General features: G+C 38.7%; 1 protein-coding gene across 5 annotated transcripts in view; it reads left to right on the plus strand.

Moving 5' to 3' along the window:
* Window positions 1-16,502: 16,502 nt before the first annotated feature.
* Window positions 16,503-23,514, plus strand: part of pcbp3 (poly(rC) binding protein 3) — an 82,241-nt gene continuing 75,229 nt past the window's right edge. For 3 of the 5 annotated variants that reach the window (XM_023274516.3, XM_023274515.3, XM_023274517.3), the window contains exon 1: window positions 16,503-16,815. The gene's annotated coding sequence lies outside the window, so the exon portion shown is untranslated. The remainder of the gene's footprint in view (window positions 16,816-23,514) is intronic. The other 2 variants (XM_023274511.3, XM_023274513.3) reach the window with 1 other exon arrangement.

The following is a 23,514-nucleotide window of genomic DNA, read 5'->3' on the forward strand; positions in this document are numbered from 1 at the left end:
GAATCAAAGTTTGTTGAGGATTTCTAAAAAACCTACAGGTGAAGGTCTGAGAAGAACTCAGATGGATGATCTAAATGTGAAATCAAGACTCATGGTCACAAGTTTTAAGGCTTCTGTTAACCAGAAAGTTCAAACTAACAGAGAAGTACTGAGAAACTTTTAAAATTTCAGTCCTCAGACTGTCTGAAGGTTCAAACTAACAGAGAACTACTCAAGAACTTAGAAGATATCAGTCCTTGGGCTGTCTGAAAGTTAAATCTAACAGAGAACTACTGTGGGAGTTAGAAAATTTCAGCCCTCAGACTGTCTGAAGGTTCAAACTAACAGAGAAGTACTCAGGAACTTAGAAGATATCAGTCCTTGGACTGTCTGAAAGTTCAATCTAACAGAGAACTACTGTGGGACTTAGAAAATTTCAGCCCTCAGACTGTGTGAAAGCACAGGTCCTGAGGACTCGGGAGGGGTGGAGGCTTTGGAAAGTCTTGGAACTGAGGGTTCAACCCTCCAGCACAAAGGCTGAAGTCCAACCTCCTGAAAAAAACGGTCGAGTCAAGACTCGAGGAAAAAAAAAACTCGAAAACGAAAAAAAATAGATGATAAATGCGTAAAAAAAAGAAGAATTAGTATCTGAGCGAGTAGCTCAGGGGGATAAGAGGAGAGACTACAGAGCGGAGGGTCGCAGGTTCAAGACCCACCACCGGCACTTTTCTTTCTTTGTCTTTGTCAGGATTTTGATAAAAATTTAAGAAGGGTCTGGTCTTGAACCAGCGACCTGCAGCTCCATAGGCAAATCCTTAACTCACTGAGCTACAGATCAGATAAAAAGAAATAAATTCGTCGTCCCTTTGACATCGTAGTTTCTGATGTCACCACATGGGTGGAGCCAAGGCGGAGTCTGGGTGGAGTCAGGGCGGAGAGTAGGCGGGGAGGTGGGTGGTGGCCTCCCCCCTCTACTCCCCCACCTCCCCCCACAACCCACCACACCTTCCCCCGCCCGACGAGTTCTTCGAGTCTCCACGAGTTCTTCGAGTCTCCATGGGTTTTCCCGAGTTTCTGGAGTTTCCACCAGGTCGGAGGCAGAACAAGTTGTCATGAAGAGGTGTTGAAGTCGGTCAGGATGGACTGACTTTTTACAGCGACTAGAAGGAAGACGACTAGAAGAGCAAGTCTTTAACCACCATCCATAAAATCCATGGAGTCGGCTCCAGAGAAATGAAAGGAGGTCAACTTATATCAACCTCCATCCAGATGTTCAACTTGAAATCTTTTTATTTTTAGCACCACAAACCTTTAGTATCACACTTTATTATCATTTATTAGGACTTTAATGGAATCCACCAGCAGATTTAGTTTTTGTTGACAAACTTTATTCTTGTCATCATGGGACTGCAGTATTTAAAACTGTTCCTTCTATTTGACCTCATGTTTATCAGTTTTAGTGGAGAAAGTTATTTTAGGTGTCGATTAGTCTCTTAAAAACCAAGTAATAAATTGGATTAGTCAAGAGGTTTAAATTTCTTACTTTGTCATATTTTAAATATGACAAAAAATATAAAAATAAAGTGTCTTGAGACAATTTGACCTGTAATTGGTGTTATATAAATAAAATTGAATTCAAATTGTATGTATCTTGTAATGTTGGAGTAATTCAGCCATTTTCTTTGTCCATTAATCTGTTGTTTTCTCCAGTAATTCATTTCTTGTTTTGTTTTATAAAATGTCAAACCCAAATATATTCAGTTTACTGTCATAAAAAACAAAAAGATTTACATTCATGATGCAGAAATCAGACAGTTTTTCACTTTTTATCTTAGTTTAGTCAGAAAGATAGTTGATAATGTGTGAATTGTTGCAGCTTGTGAGCCGTAGAAGGTTTTAATCTTTGGGGCCGAGTGTCAAAAAACATTTAGAAACAAACATCAACAAAACACTCAAAGATCTGAACATCATTTGCATGACAATGTCAAATTAAAGGACATTTATTTCCCACGTAAATGTGTGATATTCATCCTCTGGAGCTTTCTCTTCACATCGTCTTCGACCTGGACTGGTTTGGTTGGGAGCATGTGCAACAAACATTTGAAAAACTGCACTTTAACATCAATGAATGACACTGAAGTTTAATCTCTACATAAATGAGACTGAGTCTGGATGTGCTGCTCTGTCATTAACTCCTAAGTTTAGGGAAAGTTCAAACAAAAGAGGACAGTTCAGATAAGACTTGAGAATGAGCTTATTTTGAACAAACATCTCAGACTTTCTGAGCTTCAGCACCTACAGCAAGATATTTTAACAAGCAACTCAAGAGATCCAGAAGTTGGAGAGAGTTAGCTTTAGCTGAGCCAAAGAACATGTGGGACGCTAACCTAGCAAACATTTCAGACTTTTCTCTGTGAATTCTGAGAAATAATTTACTATTTAATGACAGAGCTACACATCTTAACTCAGTCATGAAAACAGACTCTAATTCAGTGTCATCCATCCATATTAAAGTGCAGTTACCCAAAATGTTTGTTGCATGAGCTCCAACAAAACCTGTCCAGGTAGAAGGCCACTTTGACAAACAGGAAATGGACGATTCCAAGCAGATTTATAGAAGGGGGAACCGGACTGTACTAAATGTGGTCGAGTATAGAGGGGTGTTTTGTGGGTTTTTAAGGCTGATAATGATTATTAGTGAGATACTTGGAGTAGATATTCATTTGCAGTAAATGAAAGTATTTAAAATCTTGAGTTAAACTTAGAAGAACTCAAACTCTAACAGGAAACTTTGTTGATATGTTTTTGTTTTATTTACAGATGTTAAGTTAAAGGAGTTTTATTTGTGACGTATAACCAATCAAATCACTCCAGAAGACAGAGCGACCACAGGTAGATTAAGGTTCAGAGCCAAAGTAGCGCCATTTTTAAATGTATTTATTACCGTAAATCAGTAAAAAATAAAATACTGATAATCAGTAAATCATTCAGCCCACAATTACTACAATTCTACAATGTATGTCTCTTTGCTTTGACTTGTTATTTGTACAATATACGATGTATATGATGGCGTTTTTTCATACCAAAGGCTAAACTATGATGTTTTCTAAGAGACATATGATGCTACTCTGTTTGTTCTGGTCCTGGGCTGCTGCACTCCTCCTCTGTTGTTTTCTGGATTGTACTCAGCTGCATGCCTTCGTCCACCCGGCCTCCGTTGACTCGTCCTGCCTGCCGTCTCTGGAGCTGAAGCTGGATTGGAACAGACCAAAGTACAGTCCAATCATGATGCCAGCTGCCTCTCAAAAGGCTCCTTCATCTGGCAGGTGGGGGCACTTCTTCTGAGGGGAAGCTGAGCTGGCCCGGCAGAACTTTGGAGATGTGTTCCAGTGGTTGGTGGATGTGTGGGGAGATAGAGAGGGACCTTTGAATTGTTCAGAAAGGAAAACAGGAAACCCATTGGTAGTTTTAGTTTAGGGTGCTACTGTGGTGTGTATTTGGGTTTGAAGAGGTGAACAGGAAGAGGTTTTTTTTCGTATTGATTATCTTTTACTTTGTTCCTAGTTGGAATGCCCATCAGTGTCAACATGATGTTCACTTTTAGTTCTGTTTATTTTTATTTTACTAGCACCCATTTGCTTTTAACCCCCTCACATGTTGTGTTGTTGTAAGTTTCCTCTTTCAAATAAATACTTGTCTAACCTTTTGGAAACCAGCGCTTGGACTGTTTTGGTGTTGCTCCTCACCTACTTCAGACAGCCGGGACAAAACATTTTGTGGACCAAAGGCAATACTATGATGTTTTTAGATCGACATGCTATACTATGACATTTTTAGAGCGACATGCTATATGCTGACGTTTCAAGAGCGACATGCTATATGATGACGTTTTCTGGATGACATGCTATACTATGACGTTTTTTGGACCAAGGGATATACTATGACGTTTTTAGAGCAACATGCCATACTATGACGTTTCAAGAGCGACATGCTATACGATGACGTTTTTTGGACGACATGCTATACTATGACGTTTTTAGAGCGACATGCTATACTATGACATGTTTTGAGTGACATGCTATACTATCACGTTTTTAGAGCGACATGCTGTAATATGACGTTTTTTGGACCAAAGGCTATACTATGACGTTTTTAGAGCGACATGCTATACTATGACGTTTTTAGAGCGACATGCTATACTATGATGTTTTCAGAGCGACATGCTGTAATATGACGTTTTAAGAGCGACATGCTATACTATGATGTTCTTTGGATGACATGCTATACTATGACTTTTTTGGACCAAGGGCTATACTATGATGTTTTTAGAGCAACATGCTATACTATCACGTTTTTTTAGGAACATGGTATACTATGACATTTTTAGATCGACATGCTATACTATGACGTTTTGAGAGCGACATGCTATACTATGATGTTTTTAGAGCGACATGCTATACTATGACGTTTTTTGGACCAAAGGCTATACTATGATGTTTTTAGAGCGATATGCTATACTATGACATTTTTAGAGCGACATGCTATACTATGACGTTTTTAGAGCAACATGCCATACTATGACGTTTTTAGAGCGACATGCTGTACTATGACGTTTTTAGAGCAACATGCTATACTATGACGTCTTTTCGAGCGACATGCTATACTATGACGTTTTTATAGTGACATGCTATACTATGACGTTTTTTGGACCAAGGGCTATACTATGACGTTTTTAGAGCAACATGCCATACTATGACGTTTTTAGAGCGACATGCTATACTATGATGTTTTTAGAGCAACATGCTATACTGTGACGTGTTTAGAGCGACATGCTATACTATGACGTTTTTTGGACCAAAGGCTATACTATGACATTTTTAGAGCAACATGCTATACTATGACGTTTGTAGAGCAACATGCTATACTATGACGTTTCAAGAGCGACATGCTATACGATGCCGTTTTTTGGACGACATGCTATACTATGACGTTTTTAGAGCGACATGCTATACTATGACGTTTTGAGTGACATGCTATACTATCACGTTTTTAGAGCGACATGCTATAGTATGACGTTTTTAGAGCGACATGCTATACTATGACGTTTTTAGAGCGACATGCCATACTATGACGTTTTTAGAGCGACATGCTATACTATGATGTTTTTAGAGCAACATGCTATACTGTGACGCGTTTAGAGCGACATGCTATACTATGACGTTTTTTGGACCAAAGGCTATACTATGACATTTTTAGAGCAACATGCTATACTATGACGTTTGTAGAGCAACATGCTATACTATGACGTTTCAAGAGCGACATGCTATACGATGACGTTTTTTGGACGACATGCTATACTATGACGTTTTTAGAGCGACATGCTATACTATGACGTTTTGAGTGACATGCTATACTATCACGTTTTTAGAGCGACACACGTTTTTTTTGTTTTAGTTTTTTTTTGTTTTTTGCAACATATAAGAATTTGAACAGTTTTAAAAATTACTATACTTTTACTTGTGCAATGAAATATTTTATGGCATTTTTAGACGACATATACTCTCATGTTTTCTTGAAAAACATACCATTTTGACATTATACTGCACTATGACAGTTTTTGAACCACATATACATGACAATTTTAGGCAACATCCTATCATTTTGCACTTTTTGAACCACATAATAATCAGTTGGGTTTTTTTGCCGACATGATATACTATGAACTACAGGCCATACTATGTTATTCTTGAAAAGTATACTATACTTTGACATTTTCTGAACTACATCCTATACTATGGCATTATACACAGAGTGCTTTGGTTACATGTTGATTCATAATCTACATTTTTTTCTGTTTTGTTTTTTGACAGGATTACCACAGACCTGACCGTGAACACTGTTGACACCCACCCAAGGGAGACGCTGCCTAAGATCTCAAGGCTGCTTGGTAGTGGTTTTCTGGTCCTGCTCCAGAACGCCTTCATCAACAACGTCTTCTTTTGAAGAGGCCCTCAGATGCTGCAATCTCTGACCTTAAGGAGGAATTGCTACTTTCACTCTGTAACGAGACGGCGGTTATTTTAAAGACCCCGCTCCTGGCGGCTTTGAGTGAAAGTTTAACACCCATCAAAACGGAACTACAGACAGTTAAATCTGAGCTGTTGGTCAGTATTTCAAACATCAAGTCCGACCCAGCTGCCCTAAAGCATGCTGTGGGTGAAACGGAAACTTCACTCTCCACATCACCGACGACATCGTCACACTCCAAAGAAGAGCACCTGTCTGCTGAACTTTTAAAAGTGGACTATAAATGTGAAGAATGTGAGCAGCAGCAGACTGTGAGCAGCGGAACAGATGTGATCAGAAAGAAGTAATTTTCTTTTTTCTTTTCTTTCTGGTTGACTTGATGCTGTCAGATGTAGATGTTGGAGATAGGGCTGGGCGATATGGCCTAAAAAAAAAATCTCAGATTTTTTCACAAAAATCTCGATTCACGATTTATACGATTTTTTTTTTTACCCCCTACCTAATGCCTGCACGCCGGAGTCCAGTCTATGTTATGCAAATGAGCTGCAGCCCTCTCCAGGTAAACACACCGGATCGCAGCTGGAAATGTGCTGCATGTGGCATGCTGGTCCGGTTGCGGTGTGTTTTCCGCTGCGATCCGGTGTGTTTACCTGGATGGGCTGCAGCTCATTTGCATAAAGTAGACTGACTTCTACTTAATGCAAATTCAGTGAGGCGTGCGGAGATTCCACGCATTGTGAAACTGTCCTCAAACTTCTAAACTAGGCGTCGGTGACCTAAAACGAGGACAGATTCAGCTGCCGCACAGATTATTTCTCGCCTCAAATGCTTTCAGAAATACTTTTCACTGACGTGTTTTTTGAAATAAAAGGGAACATTTGCGGCCGAGCCGCTGTGTTTATCCGAATTGTCTGCCGGACTGTCCAGCTGAAAGCTCGGTCACGTGACCACGTAGCAGCCTGCTGTTGCTCAGCGCTGTCATGTGACCATGTTGTGGTCCGCTAGTGACCACCCGCCGTCCATGCGATTTTCAGATGCGGTGCGTTGCTGTGCGGGAAAATTGCATCTAGTGGACACGCGCCTTTAGATCTGCACCACTTGCTGCCATGTTGTTTGTGTATCAAGGGGGGGCGCGCACTCTGAACTACGGGAGCCAAGCAGGCAGGCGTTGGTGGCGGATGTTGATGAGAAAACGATTTTCATTAAAACAAATCGACATTAAGTACAAACTCGAATTAATCGATAAAATCGATTTATCGCCCAGCCCTAGTTGGAGCTGATTCTGATCTTTCAGGATAAAAAAGCTGCTTTTCCTTCACAGACTTTTCAGGAAATTATTCTCTCAGGTTTTCTCTGCTATTTATATTTTTATTATCTGTGATTATTTCATTATTTCTTTATTGTAAAATAAAGTTTGAGGCATAAAGACTCATTTAGTTATTATATTCCTGAAATCTTTGATGTAGCAGAACTAAACTTCCGTTTTCCTTCTTGTACTTCTGATACTAGAACTAACATGGATCATCTGCTTTTAATGAATCAGCAGCAACATCACAACAACAAATGAGACAATTTTCAACAAATTAATGAAACTGATGTCATTTAAAACTATCAGTCTGTTTTAGTGTCAAATTAAAGCTGATTACTGACAACTAGAACATTAACGTTACTGTTTTAATCACATTTAAGTTTCCTGAACGTTGCATTAATGTCAACCAGCCACAGTTTTATGAACTTAATGAACCACATTACAGGAACACAACACACTTCAGCTGTTTACATGAAACTCAACACATTAGCTTGATGCTATGTTAGCATTAATCAGGCGACGACTGAGCAGCTAGCTCGGTTAGCATCGCTAACATTAAAGCTAATATTTACTATGCTAACTTTCTTCTCTGGTCAACACACACTGAAACAAACTCCACCAACATCTGGAGTGCATGGCACACATTACATCTGACACTAAAGCTGCATATAAAGTGCATTAAAAGCGGCACCGATACGAAAATAAACATTTACTTACCGAACTATCAGAGTCCTTTCAGTGTCTGCTGGTAGAATCAGCCGAAGGTAGAAAACTGGTTAAAACAAGCCAACGGGCAGGAAAACTGTCTGTGGAAAATGTTCTGCTGCTGCACCGATAAATAAACCAACAGTTATTATATCAGAATTAATCCAAAGGAGGAGAGCAGAGTCTCTGCTGCCTCCTCCATAGGACCTGTCAATCATTCCAGCCCGGACTGTCAATCAAGTAGTCCCGCCCCCTGGCTTCGCAAAACTTTAATGCTCTATAAAAAAATCAATAATGATTTATTTTAAGATCGGCCACCTGATCTCTCATTTTGACCATGAAAACTCACGTAAAAAATGTATGTACAGTCTATGCACCCTACTCCGTTTGGCTCCACACTGGCTGATGACCACTTCCGGTCTCAGAAAATGAAAAAAGGGACCTTTTTGGATTCTGTCTCTTACTGATTTTACTTTCTTGTTATTCTAAATATAAAACAAAAATCAAAGCAAAAAATAATGTATCCCTTTTTGATCATGAAAAGGAAAAACGCCTTGTATTTCAATTTTAATTTTTGTATTTTAAAACGAAAATCAAATAACCACTCGTTCTTTGTTTTTCAATACCCGTTTCAGATCGGAAAATCCAATTACCAGATCCGTACACGGACAATCCGTGTATGGTTCGCTGATTCGTTTTTCCGTTCCAAAATATAATGAGGAAAAACAAATGATCGCTTTGGGTTTTTTTTTTTTTTTTGTTTTTTCGCCTAAAAATGAAATTCGAAAAACGAAAAATAGAGAAAGAAAAAAACGCTGCGTTTTTACCAATTTTAAGGTTTAAACAAACAAAAAAAACCTTTTCCTTCGGCGCGCCATTTGGAAGCTACCGGCGGAACCGGAAATCAAAGTCAGAACTCGTGGTGACTTGACTTCAGTTCTCTGTCCCGAACTCAGCACCACGTTCTCTACAGCGAAGAGTAGAGAAGAAATGAACATTTTTTGTGTTGTTTAGAGGGAGTCGACGCATCACACTGAGAGCCGATGATCTCAGTGTGCACAAAATTGCTCTAATATTCCAAGTAAGTATTTTTAAGTATTAAAATGTAAAGAACTCTGGCGATTATCACTGTAAGCCTACACTAATGCTAAGTGGTTAGCCCTGGTTTAGTTTTTTATTTACTGAATGTTTTAGCCCAGGCTTAACTTTTATTTAGGCTCACAAGAATGTAAGTCATTATAATAAAATTTCACATATGTATGTAGTTCACTGAACCACGTGGCCGTTAACTATATAAACTTCACTGGCGCAACAGCCACGGTACCACCATAGATATTACCAGTTAATGTTAATATCTATGGGTACCACAATGTTCATTCACTATAAGGCTTATTTATACCCCCCTTTATGGACAAAATTTATTCCTGTCTTACAAACGTTTTTATCGTCCTCCTAAAGGTTTTGTCTTATATCAAAGTCCTGTATGTATAATGGGAAATTTGTAGGGGGGACCGAAAACGAAGGACAAGTTGGCAAACGCCTTAGTCATAGTAAATAATTTGAATAAATAATTTATATCGATAATTAATAATTATTGACTGTCCTTCAAACTATGGCTTATTTTATAAATCAGTAATTCATTATTCAAATTTTTTCATTGTCTTTTTGCTTTGAGGTACGTGCAGATTCAATTTTTCTAACAGCTGACGACAACAGGGGTGTGTTGCCTGGTGAAGGTCGGGTGTTTGACCTCCTTGACCTACTACTTGCTCGGTGCGTTTAAGTGTATCATAATGTGCTGATGTTTTTTTTACACTTAGGAATGTCTTTGTAGCAGAGATAGTTGATGGGGTCATGGAAACTGAAAAGACAGTCATCATAAAATTCTCTGAATTCGAGTGTTCAGTTCCCAGCATCAAGGCCAAAGTTGCTGATGCTCTTGGACAAGATGAACCCATTGTACTTATTGACAGTCACCTCAATGAAATAATGGACTGCGAAGGAACAAGGGGTACCTACATCTATACATTTTTTTAAATGACAGCTGGGCAATATATACCAGTACATACCAAATACCATTTTTTCTTCCAAAAATCAAAATTTTTATATACAGTTATACAAAGTAGTATAGATTTTGTAATACAGCTTCCACTTTTTATTTGTCACTATTCCTTTTGCTCCTATACAATCTTTGATAACTACTTGTCATGCGTGCATATCGTTTTTACAACGTAAACCATAAGTATCAAACCTGATGAATGATCACTGGACACACTGAAGAAAAAATGATGTGAAATACATTTTTGGTTATATTGCCCACACCTAATTAAAATCATGCTAACTAAGCTTAACTTTATGTAAATAGTAATAATAAAAACTGCATGTTTGGTGTTTTATCAAACACTATAGGACCTGCTTTCTGGAAGCAGCATGCAAGAAAAATATTTGCTGTGCCAGAAGGACAACTACATAGACTAAGGGGGAATAAAAGAAGGAGAGAAAGGTAAGTTGCTTAAGTGCAAGCATTGGAATGTTTTAGTTGGTTGTCTTTGCTAATGAGACAATAGTACATGTTTATTTATTATTTTTTAGTCATCTAGAGGACAGTGGACTTCCAGGTGTTCTGGAACAAATAGAGGATGTTGTTCTTGCGTCCCAGGGTCTACAGGAATTCTCAAAAACTGTGAAAGAGCTGGTCGGGTATGTGGAGGCCAATCCACATACAGCTCTGTGCCTCAGTGCCAGTCAGGCTGCACCTGTCAAAGCTGCATTTGCCTGCGTCATATGCAGCGGTAATTATCTGAAGTTAACAATGTTACCGTTTAACAAAAACAATATTGCATTCACAGTAACATCTTCCCCATTATTTGTGCAGATCCTATGAAGGAACCGATGTTTGCTGAATGCTGCAGAAGTCTGCTGGGTTGTCAGTCTTGCCTACTGTAGTGGCAGCAAAACCACGATCACTGTCCCAAGTGTCGCATGGATAATTTTCAGTATCATGTTCAGACTGTTGTGGGGTTAGATGAGGCAGTGGTTGCACTGCGCAGTATTATTTGTTGAGCGTAATAATTATCATTTCTGATAAAACTAAAGAATGATAACATTTGTCCCAACTCAAACGTTGGTGAATTTCTCCATTTTATATATACCAAATTTATTTTGTTGGTCAAGGATGTCACACACCCCTCACTGACAACCTACTTTGTACATTTTTATTCAAGTCTTTTGTGTGTGTGTGTGAGATTGGGGGGGAAAGTTCTCTTGTTCTTAAAGAATAATGTTTTAAGAAGTTCTCTTGTTCTTAAAGAATAATGTTTCAATAGGTTCTCTTGTTCTTAAAGAATAATGTTTTAAGAAGTTCTCTTGTTCTTAAAGAATAATGTTTTAATAGGTTCTCTTGTTCTTAAAGAATAATGTTTTAATAGGTTCTCTTGTTCTTAAAGAATAATGTTTTAAGAAGTTCTCTTGTTCTTAAAGAATAATGTTTTAATAGGTTCTCTTGTTCTTAAAGAATAATGTTTTAATAGGTTCTCTTGTTCTTAAGAATGTTTTTATAAAGTTTAGAGATATTCTTCAACAATAAAACAGTTGTATTGCACTAAATTTAATCTTGTCTTTTTTATAAACTGTAAATGTTCAAGCATTTTTAATCAATTCCAAATGACCACATATTTTAATGTGTGAACAATTTATTATTTCATAATTTGTTACATTTCACACATGTCTCTCTGTAACATTGAGCAGGCAGAAAAGTGCTTCATTGAAAACATCATATTCATGGTTGACAACATTGTCAAAAATAATAGAGAGATCAGGGTAAGCATTCCCAAACTCAAGCTCTGCCAGGCTTCTGTCCTCTTCGTTAGAAAATGGGTCCACATCAAAGGTTGACTCTGTCTGCAGAGAAGATCCTAGATCCCGCTGATAACCGTGAGCTGCATCAGTTGCACTGGGTAGCAAGTTCATTGCTATTTTGGCAGCACATCCACCAGATGCCATATCATTGGGTATGCCACGGCCTAGTAAATGAATTGAAATGTATTTTTATTCAACTAGTTAGCTCTTACATAATTTATTGAAATCACTAGGTAATTATTTTGCCAACCTGGTATCCTGTGGGTATTCCATGCACAGACAACACGGTTTAATCCAATTTGGCTGAGAAGGCAACCCAGGTTAGACACACAGAATTATAGTGTTGTCCTGCATGTCTATGGTCTCTTGGTCCACCAGGTGCACCAAAGCTGCCTTCAGTGGATAATTAACACGATTATTAATCTGGCCATATTCGCTCTACCCTAAGATTCTGGGAGAAAAAAAATAATACATTGAAAAGGTACATGGTAAGAAAAGGTAATTTGAAACATAACCAGAAATGTACATGGCAGCAAGTACTTTTTAAAGACAGCTAATAGATTTACTGAAAACTACATCAATCACTAGTGAAATGAATTGTGCAAGGATTACACAGCTGACTTGTGCATATACAGTAAGAGTATAATAATAAAACCCATAAAACTCCCAGTTTCCTGATTAATATTAATAGAGAATCTTACCCTGGAAGATGTAGACTGAACATAAGGTGGCCTGTTGACATTATGTCTATGCCCTGACAGGATTTCCTGCATGTAGAGGCTGAGGTAAAACTCTTTTCCATAGTCCACCCTTACTTGGTCCCACATTCCATGTGTGACAACTGCAGATCTGTAATAAAAAGATGCTTCTAAGAATATCTCACAAATCATACATATGCAGTATACACCAAATATTACAGTTTGCAACCACGGCATAACACACACATACATACACACATGCATACATTGTTCATTTTCAGTGGCTGTTAAATAAATTGTAATATCAAACTATAATAGTTAATTGTCTTATCATACACTACACTACACAAATTATGGCTAGCAAAACTCCTAAATGCCTGGGTGGCCAGTAGTCAGAAAAGTTTGTCAAGCCCTGTTTGCAGCCATAGGGGTATAATATTTATTTAGATCAACAAGATAAATGCTCTGGTAAGCATGTTACTTACCTATACACATCTTCATAAATAATGAGGTTGTTTTTAATGGGCATTGTAGTGTTAGCTACGATTTTTGAACTGTACCCATCCACTGTGATAACATGGGTAACCCCAAACATAACCAACTTCTCGTTTTGGTCCATGTGCAGTTTATGTCCTGGATATTCTGCATGGTATGGGATGGGGTTTAGATTACGCGCACCCTTTGAAGTGAAAAGATACAATAATGTAATGTTATGATTAGCAGTAATAAATTTTGATACAGTCTTAAGTATAAAATTGTCAATGCTACTTACATGCTGTCACAGATTGTGGTAAGGTTGGTGCACCTCTCTTAAGACCCTGCCCACCCTGGTTTCTCCTGCACGTACACCAATAGATGATAAGTATCCTGTCATAAACTTTCGTCCGTATGTCGGACCTGTCTGTAAAACACACAAACACACAAAAGTGAAACATAACATTCTACAGTTAACCCTCCTGTTGTCCTCATTTACAGGCACCAAAAAATATAGTTTTCTTGTCTGAAAAAAATCCAAAAATTCAGCAAAAAAATCCCCCAAATTTCTGAAAATTTGCAAAACCTTCTGGAAGAAAATTCCAATAATTCCTTAAAAGTTTCCCTTAAAAATTTTATTTAAAAAAAGTCCCCCAAATTTGGCAAGAAAATTCCTGTAAATATTTTCACAAAATGACTAAAAATCTTCCAAAAAAAAATACTTGGTTGATTTTTATTTTGTGAATGTTCTTAAGAAACTTTTTAAACATTTCTTTTTTTCCACCAAAAAATATTCAAAGATTTCCCAAAAATGTTGAAAATTTGTACATCAGAAGTTTCACTGTGAAAATAATTTTTTTTCCCCACATTTTAAAACTTTAAAACGGGTCAATTTTGACCCACAGTACAACACAAGGGTTAATAAAGTATGCCACTGAAAATAACATACCTGGTTAACGGAAGAAATTACAGCTCTCTCCAAATCGACATCGGACACATGATTGTGTCTTCTTAAATTGTTCTCCATGCAGAACCTTCTGATACGTATTATTGAGCAATGTGGAGCTCCTCGGTGGCGCAAAGTGTCACTGATTTCAGCGTGGGTTTTGCCACTCTCAAAGAGTTCCCAAATTAAATTAGAAAGGGCTCGAGTGCAGCCATTCTTTATGTATTCGCGGTGCAGACCAGAGCAAAACACTTCCGGTATTGCAACAAAATAAAACAACAGCCGTATTTTGTATTTCGAGCTTAAAAAGCTAGAGCAAAAAAACAACACTGTGGTTTTTTCATTAGTTAAATAATACATTTGTACATTTAGGTTTTAAAAACGGAAAAACAAAAAAACATCATGGTTTATTGGTTAATGTTTTTGTTAAAAAAAAAAAAAGTGGGACTAAAACGAGCGAGAGCTCATATCTGTGCAGGCTACAGCCGAAAACTACAGTTGTAGTTGTCGGGTGAAAAATTACAACTCCCGGCAACAACGTCACTTCCTGTTGATGGGGACGGGAGCCTCTCGGGTGTGGACACATAAGAATCATGTGACAGGTCATAGCCACAACGTGATCACGCTTATTTCAACGTAAGAAGTCCTCCAAATACCAGTGGTCTGGTTTATAAAGAGTTTTGTTGTGTGCGCTTTATTGTGTATTTTTACAAACCCATCACTGCAACGAAAAAGCACCCCGAGACCCGATGGATGTGTGAAATGTTAGTGTAACTCCCCAGATTTTATATGCAAAAAGAATTATCGATCTATCTTATCTGGTTTAAAATCTACAGCCAATCAAAAATCAATATGCAAAAGGTAGCGCCGGCGCTACGCTGGGTTCTAAAGGGTTAACATACTTTTAATCAATTCAGAGAATAACACATTTGATTACCATACTATACGTTATGTTGCATTTTTTCTTTTTCATTTACTTTAACAGCTATGTATGAGTAAGAAACTGGCTAAAGCTAACATTACAGACTGTTGTTCCAGCCTGAAAATCATTTCACTTATTTTCCTGCCCCACACCGATCCTAAATGCATTTGCTTGTGATTATTTTAACTGCTGAATCCATGTTCTTACCATTTTAAGTTTCAAGACAAGTACTTCAGTAAAAATAGTGATCTGATCTTATCAGGCATCTGACAAATGTGGTCTAATATCTATACTACAACAGAAAATAGAGGATGATAATTTGAAGATTGTATGAAAAACTGAAATATTGATGACAAAAGTTTTTGATATTTATCAAGTAATTAAAATTACAATGATCATTCCGTTAATCGTCAATCTGAAAAAAAAAGAACAATCATCCGTTTGATCAATAAAAAATGTTGTTAAGTGCAGCCCTAGACTACATAATACTCTGGGCCATTTAGCCATGTGGAAACACTTAGAATATGTTAAATAATTTACAGCAGCATCACCCTTATATGTCAATCAGCAGTACAAGACAGGCAGCCTCTCCCTGTGGATTTGGGGCACACCAAAGCAATCGCTAATGCTATGCAGGCATATCTCTACTGTAAAAAATGTTGGATTTAGAAACATGATATATATATATATATATATATATATATATATATATATATATATATATATACATATATATATACATATATATACACATAAACAATCATGAGCAGCACTTGTTCAGGAATTATCAACTAACTGTACCAGTAGTTGCACTCACCACCATTGATGGACTTTTAGGGCTATAGAGCTAATAACCAGATCTATATCAGTACCAGTCAGAGCCACACGCTGATGACCTACTGACATTTGTATAATTTATTATCAATATGTCAGCATTTGACTAGCTTGACTGGCTCGAACAACAATGGCGACGAAGACATTTTGTGTGCATATTTTTTTTTACAGCTAAGCAATAAATAAAAAAATATCATAATATCAAAACATCCCCCACTTACTGAGAGCTCTCTGCAGAAGAATGCTGGGTGTGAAGATATGGTACAAAGCATAAGAAAAGTGATTATAGGAGTGTATGAGAGAATGTGCATGTAAATGTATGCCTGCATATGTCTAATGTGTCCCTGCCTTGATGCATGCCTTGCTTTTTTGACTGTGCATGAGTAATTCTCAAACTCCAGCTGACTGAAACCTGTCTGGCAGCAGCGCTATCGTTCTGGGCTGAGTGGCCCAGAATCTAATCACTCTAATGTCTGTAGCAGCCCTAAATCACACTCACTGGCAGGAGTGTAATGCTTGGTCTGTCCTTCAGAAGGGAAGCTTTTCATGACTCCTTCCATATTGTAATTATTCCAACTGGATATGAGCTATTGCACTTTTTGGCTGGGGTAAGGCACCGGCTGCGTCCGCTTTCATTGGCTGGCTGGACACCTCTCGGCCGCCTCTCATTGGCTGCCTGGAGGATAGTGGGAGGGGAGCTCACCCCGTCCTCCCCCTGTGGCAGAGCGTGTTAATGTAAAGACTCTTTCTCTGTCTATTATCTGAGTGACTCGGGGTTTTGGTGTCTGCCTCCGAGCGTGTCAGAGTGCGCGTGTGTGTGTATGTTGGAGGAGGAAAAGAGATAAAGAGAGAGAGAAAGGGAGGGAGAGGCAAGCGGCGTTTATTCTCCCCCCTTTAGCCTCCCCGTCTCCCTGCTCCCTGTCACTCCATCCTTCCTCCCCTCTCCTGGACCACCCTCCAGCCCCGCTTCGAGCCGAACCGAGACCCCCCTACCACCCAGACCACCCCGGGACCCTTTGACTCTCCTCACTTCTCCGTCCCATCAACCACAACCTCTGAGCAGGTAAGAATCTGCTTTTCTCAGCCTGCACTGAGGCTAAAAAAAGTACTTGCTGCACTCTCCTCTCCTTTCCTTCTTCTCCACTCACTTAAAATGCCTCTAAAACTGCTACTCTTTTGGTTTTCTTTCCTCTCACATGTCTCTGCTGTTTGCCGTTCCCATATGCATATTTCAAGTTTTCCCCGCAGCTCTTCTGTCCCTCTCAGAAAAGTGACACAGTTGGGAGAGATGCTATCAGTGAGGTCACTGTATTTTTCTTCCTCCTCTGATGTTCTACCTTGATATAAACTTCCTCCTCCCTCTCATCCCCCACAATCTCTGCATCTCCTCTGTTCTTGTCTTTTGCCATCTCATACCCTCCAGCTTTCAGTGCATGCAAATTCAGTGGCAAGACTCCCCCCCACCCCCCCAAGTCTGCACCTGAGCAGAAATTGACCAAGATAACATGTTGTATTTTGGTTATGGAAAATGCATTTCTAATTGATTTCTGAAAAAGTGTTTACGTTAGTTGGTGACGGCTATTTATAGGCGCTGACGTGCCCAACGCACATGCTTTCGCTAGGCCACTTCCCTAACGCCGGGACAAAACACAGAACTGCCCACTGGCTCCAGAACACATGACATTGCACAAAGTGTAATGACTTTACAAGGCAGTGACTTGCTTGATTGAATCAAGCAATCTTTCCAGCAGGAGAACTCCAATATTAACATGGCCCATAAAGCATTCCTGGCAACAGCCGAGAGGAGAAAAACTGCTTAGTTCTTCACTCGCACATCCTGTACTTCACCAGGAAGGGGAAGTGTAGTGTGTATGTGTGTATGTGTATTCCTTGTTATGTGTGTACTTGTGACGGAGACAGAGATACTGCTAAAGTGCTTTAGACATCAATACTGCCAGCCTAGAGATTTTAAAGCCACTCTTTCATTTCTGAAAACTGGACCTTACAACAATGCCAACAACTGAGGAAATGCCTCTCCTGGTGTGGTGGTTTTTTTTTGTTTGTTTGTTTTGAGGGTGTGTTTGAGGAGTTTGGGTGTTAAAATATAACTAGAGTGAAAAGTTAGCGTTTATGCTCACACATTATTATTTCATTATAGTTACATTTGTAGTCAACCAAAACCACAAAATCTGCAAATTTATAGGTTTTTATTTTACTGTATTTCAATTGCAGCTGCAACTAGAGATAATTTTCATTAACAACGAACGTGCTGATTATTTATTCAGTTAATTGTTTTGAGTATAATTCTCTTGATTCTTGGAGGAGAAGGTTACGTGTTTAATCGTATTGTTTTGTTTGACCAACATTCCAAAACCCACCCAAAGATATTCAGTTTACACTCGTGTGACTGAGAAAAGCTTGACATCCTCATATCTGAGACGTGAAGAACAAAACGGAATTTGAATCTTTTTACTCTGTTGAAATATTTTCATAATGCAATCATATTTAGTCTGCCTGTGACTTTTAACTAAGGAAAAAACACTGCTTCCTCCAGCTAACAGTGTGACCTTTCTTTCTGTGATAATCATTTTCTAATTTAGACAAAAAGAGCATCTGTGACAAAGCCCTTTGGGAATGTCGATCGTCCCAGTAGGACGATCTCAGGGGAGAGCAGCATCGTTAGTGTTCAACAACAGAACGAAAACACTGTAATCCTTGACACTTCAAGTTTAACTGCGAGCATTACTTTGATTTTGCAGATTTATGATGTTTGTGGCCATCAACATGTCAATGTAGAGAGTATTTGTGATGCTGCTTACTGCATTCTCATATTCATTCCTTCAGGTGTCGCACTGTTAGTTTATTAGGAAGTGTAAATTAAAGTGGAGAAACGTGGGTGTTTGTCTGCACCATCCCACAACAGACGCTTAGTTGGCTGTAGCCCAAATGCTGAGACAAGTCACGACTGCTCTTCTTCTTAATATTAATGCAAACACATTGAGTTTTATTCATTCATGAACATGTAACAAAGTGGCACAATTAATAACATTTTGTAACAAACAAAAACACAAAAAGGCATAAATTATAAGTCTTACGAAAAAAGCAAGCTTTGCACATTCACACGTCAAGTACTTGGCTGCATTTTCTGAATAACAACTTATTTTCCTGTCATTTGATGACTGATTTTTTGTCAAAGGTTTAGGCCCACTAGCAGCTGTAATGTTCTAATGGTACAGCTGTACTTGAATCTTTAGCTAAAATTGACCTTTTTTATTTAAATTATCAAAGAGTCAACATCTAGTCAATGATTCTCAGTATTCTTCATACACCTCAGTGTAGATGGTAAACCAAAGAGGACAATACATTTAAGAAATAAAATGGCCTTGTTTCTTCCTCATAGCTGCCACTTCTTACAATAGACACAGCTCTCACATCGGCCCGGCAGTTCCTGTGCAGCTATATTTAATGCACTTACTGCACTCTTTCAGTGTAAGCTCTCATAAGAATGCATATGGAAAATCCCTTGTAGAATGAGATATTTATGAGCCTCTGTGATGTGTTTGCACACCCCTGCTTGTGCACTTGCATGGCTTCATAAGCCATGACTTTAAGCCTAAGTTGAGCTGCATGTAGTTAATGCAGACAATGAGTTTGGCTCACCATGTCAGAGCAGTTTTACACTTTGACGTCACATACTGCCACAGATGTCAATTGAGGGCACGAGGTGTTGCGAAGGTTTGGGAATTGATCTGAGCGAATCACAAAAATAAAATGTTGAAAGGGCAGCAAATGAAATGTGAATAGACAGGCTTTGGTTTATCAAATAATATCACTGAGAAAAGATGGATCTAATCTGAGAAGCGCATATGACTGGCAGGCAGCTCGTAATCATTTAAGTGAATCCTGAGTAATTATATAAAAATAAATCTACCACTATAAAACTACTTCTTAAAAATATGTTTTCAGTGCTCTTTCGTTTTCACTAATTTCCCATGTCTAATAACTGCACTATAAAAAGATGGATCACATGCATCCAGTACATTCAGTAAGCCCTTCTTCCTACGACGTAAAGCCAATGCTCTGCAAGCAGCTGGCCCTTTGTGCCTTGGCCCTTTCGAGCCGTTCCGGATCTCCCGCTGGCCTGGCTCAGGGCACAGAGTGTGCCGGGAGTTGCCTGGGTAGGGACTGGCTCAATGTGAAAAAGGACTGTGACACTGACTGGCTGCTGTCTTGGTAGCCGTCACACAGCGATGGAGGGCAAATGGACACAGGCAAAAGAGCTGCTGAGGAATTGCTGTCTTTAGTCTGTTGGGTTCTTATTTTTGAGTTAATAAATGGAAACTTAACTGTAGACAGGACTTGGTTATCATTAGGAAAACAAGTGCTGGATTAAAGCTTCATGCTTTTTGTTAACGTAAACACAGACAGTTAAAAACGAAATTCAAAAACACAAATATAAAATGTTTTGTTTTTATATCATATAATAATAAACAAAACTTGCAAATGAATATATTTTTATATTAAAACAACATCTGAAGTGGAATAAAATTCAATATTTTTTTCTACATCCATTACTGGACCTTTTGAAAAATATTTTTAGATTTTAATCATGTATTGATAATTCCCAAAGCCTGCCTTTTTGAGTAATTTCTCAAAGAAATTCTAACTCATAACTTACACTGTAGGTGCTGTGAGGTGCTCACATTTATCTATTCATTTTTTTTAGTAAGAAAGCTATTACAAGAGAAGGCAACTATTTTTTTTTTTTTTTGCACAGCTTAAGACACCAAAAAAATTGGACGTAAAAATCTGTACCATTCCTTAAAGTGCATGTTTAGATTGGTATAGAAATTATATGATCAGTCTGACTTGTATATCATATTGTTTGGTGTGTGAAGTGTGATGACCTGATTAATTATACAAACCGCCTGACTCGAGGCACAGCACATAAGGACCATTTAGTTGATAAAAAAAGAAAATTAAAATATGGTTCACTAGCTGCAGTAATGGCAGGATGAAGAACCCCTGTGGGGGGACCCTGAGGTTTTAAAATGATAGATGTCCTCACTCATCCACCTCTGACAAACACATGCTCAGACAGAATCACACACTGGCAGTTTGTAACGAACCTTCAGCGTCGTCACAAACGTTCAAGGCCACTTCCTGTCTGGTGACTGACAACTGCATTAATGCATCTCTCAGTCACTTCAAACCCCCATTCACAAAATGAGCATGACAGAAGCTTATTATCACATGACTTCATTGAGGAAAATTATTTAATCCTGAAGTGCATTCGACACACTGTTACTTGTTATACTATTGCAGAAAAGGGTAAGCTACAGCAGTTTGTGTCCTTTATTTTTCTTGTTTTAGAAAGCTGTATCATCGGATCTTAAGTCTAAAAGCCACTTCCCTGACCATCTTTGCTAATGTGGCTACTTCTACCTTTCCACTTAACTTTGTCGTGACTTACTAGCCCACTGTTTGGTATCAATGAAGCTGTTGGTAATTTCCTGCTTTCGCTGGCATTGACATCCATTCTCTTACAGCTGGTCTGTCTGAAACAGAGTAGGCCAGTTGGATGTGCTGTTGGTGATTACTCCCAAATCAAGAAAACAATCATGGCTCTGAGGCTTCAGTACTGAAAGAGTACAGTATATTGCTTGGGTGTTTTCATTGGTATGCATAAGTCCCTAGCAATTAGAGTTCATCAACTAATGAAATGTGGGGTGTGACTGCAGAGAAAGACTGTTGATATTTAGCTAGTTACATATTTTATGTGCCACATTTACTGTCCCTCTTCCTCCCACTGTGCCCTTTCTCCAGCTGCCCTCCCCCTCCTTCTCCCTCTGTCCTGTGCATGGAATACATATACTCAGTATATGAATCAGTCCGAGCCACTTTGTTTTCATTACAGAGCCAGGGTTATGTATGACCATCAGATGTTTTTTCAACACACGCAGAACAGATAGATAGCAAACCATAAGAAGATATTCTGAGAATCTGACAACAAATGTATTGGATTAGACTCGCTGACTCTATGTTCAAAATCAATTTTTTTGGTTTTTGTTTGCATATAAAGAGTAGGATCGCATGCCATAGAGCGAGTTAGGCATGTTAAGTCAAATATGAAAGCCTGTGCATAGCACTGCCTAACATGGCCTACTGCAGAGCCATGTTTTTGGGTGCATATTATAGTACATCTGAGATGAACAAAATATAAAACTGTTGCCTCCGTGATAATGATCAGTATTTTTTTGTTTTTTAGAATTCTGTCTGGCAGAATTCTGATATAAGATCAGCATGAGGCTTAAACTGGCCAACATATAAAAAAATAATTTGACCCGAGTTCAACGAAATCGTCTGATAGCACTTTTACAACAATCCAACAACATTTGTTTTTCTGCAGTTTCTACGTGTGACAAAAGGTTGCAATGACTTAGCAGTTTTTGTATTTTTTAATATGTCATGTTCTGCATAACATAATAATAAATGTCAAATTTAATTAGAAAAGAGAAAAAGAAGGCCACATAGCTGGGTCACATAAATATCAAGTCCAAGCCGTATTTGGCATCACTGTGTCTAATGATTATCTACAAACTTGAACACGCCACAACCAATGCATACATTTATCTTCTATGCACTGTTTGTATAGCCACAGCCTGATGTACTGGAGCAGTTTAACATTTCTGCCAAAGAAACATATTCTTGTTTAAAATAATTCAAATCACAAAATGACTGTACCAGGCAATGCATTTCACAACCACAGTAAGCTAGGCCAGTGTAGTAAATTCTGAAACAAACACAGAGCAGCATTTTTGATGTCTGGACAGTAGTGGCTCCATGCTGGGCAGATGTCACTGAGCATGCTCAGGGATGCATGTGTGAGCTTACACTGCTTTCTCAAAGTACCAACACCACCAACAATCTTCAACCACAGGTGAAAGTTGTTTTGTTTTTTAAAAAAAAAATTCTAGTTCAGGTCAAAGACTGATGACTCTCCTCGTTTCAGCAGGCAATGTGCAGTTATGTGGAAATCAAACTCAGAGTAGCTGATCAGACACTGACATAGCAAACTGTACAAACAATCCACTGGGCACTCCTGCGGCCACTGGCTGCTTTTTGCCTCTCGCTCGCTCCTTCACACTCAGTTGATTGGTAAGCAGTTCTCTGTCACTGAGCTGGGCTGTAAACTTAAAAAACAATCTATCCTCTGTCATAATTCATAACAGAATGCAAGAGCCGGGGGTGTGAGGCATTGCCAGAGGCTGAAATTGAACATGGCACCTTTTAAAAGTTGAAGCTATTGGAGAGAATTATGATCTGTGAAACCTGAGGGCCTTTTTGTCTCTGTGCAAAGCCACTGGCTGATGTAATTTAAGCTAGTGAAGGTTTGCGAGATCAATCAGAAAGGATGAGGAGATGGGAGGGGAAAAAAATGGAAGAGGCTGAGGGTTAAGAAGCAAAAGGTGGTGCAGGAACAGAGCTTTAGCCTTCCCTGCTGCTTTCCTAGCATCACTATGGGTGGTGAAGTATGGTGATAAATAGGCAGCCCCTCTGCCCCTTGCGCTATTTTTATACTCAGTAATAAGCGGGGATGGGGGGCAGCTCAAGTGGTGAAGTGACAAGAAAATATTATTGTTGGCTTGGAGTTAAGAGCGCTGTAGTGATTAAAGAGCTCTGCACATTGCCATGATGGGGCGTTGTGGCAGAATTAGACTGGTGTTATTTTTTAATTAGATTACAGCTCCTCTGTGCTCAT

The sequence above is a fragment of the Amphiprion ocellaris genome, chromosome 11, assembly GCF_022539595.1.
Source record: "Amphiprion ocellaris isolate individual 3 ecotype Okinawa chromosome 11, ASM2253959v1, whole genome shotgun sequence".
Lineage (NCBI taxonomy): Eukaryota > Metazoa > Chordata > Actinopteri > Pomacentridae > Amphiprion > Amphiprion ocellaris.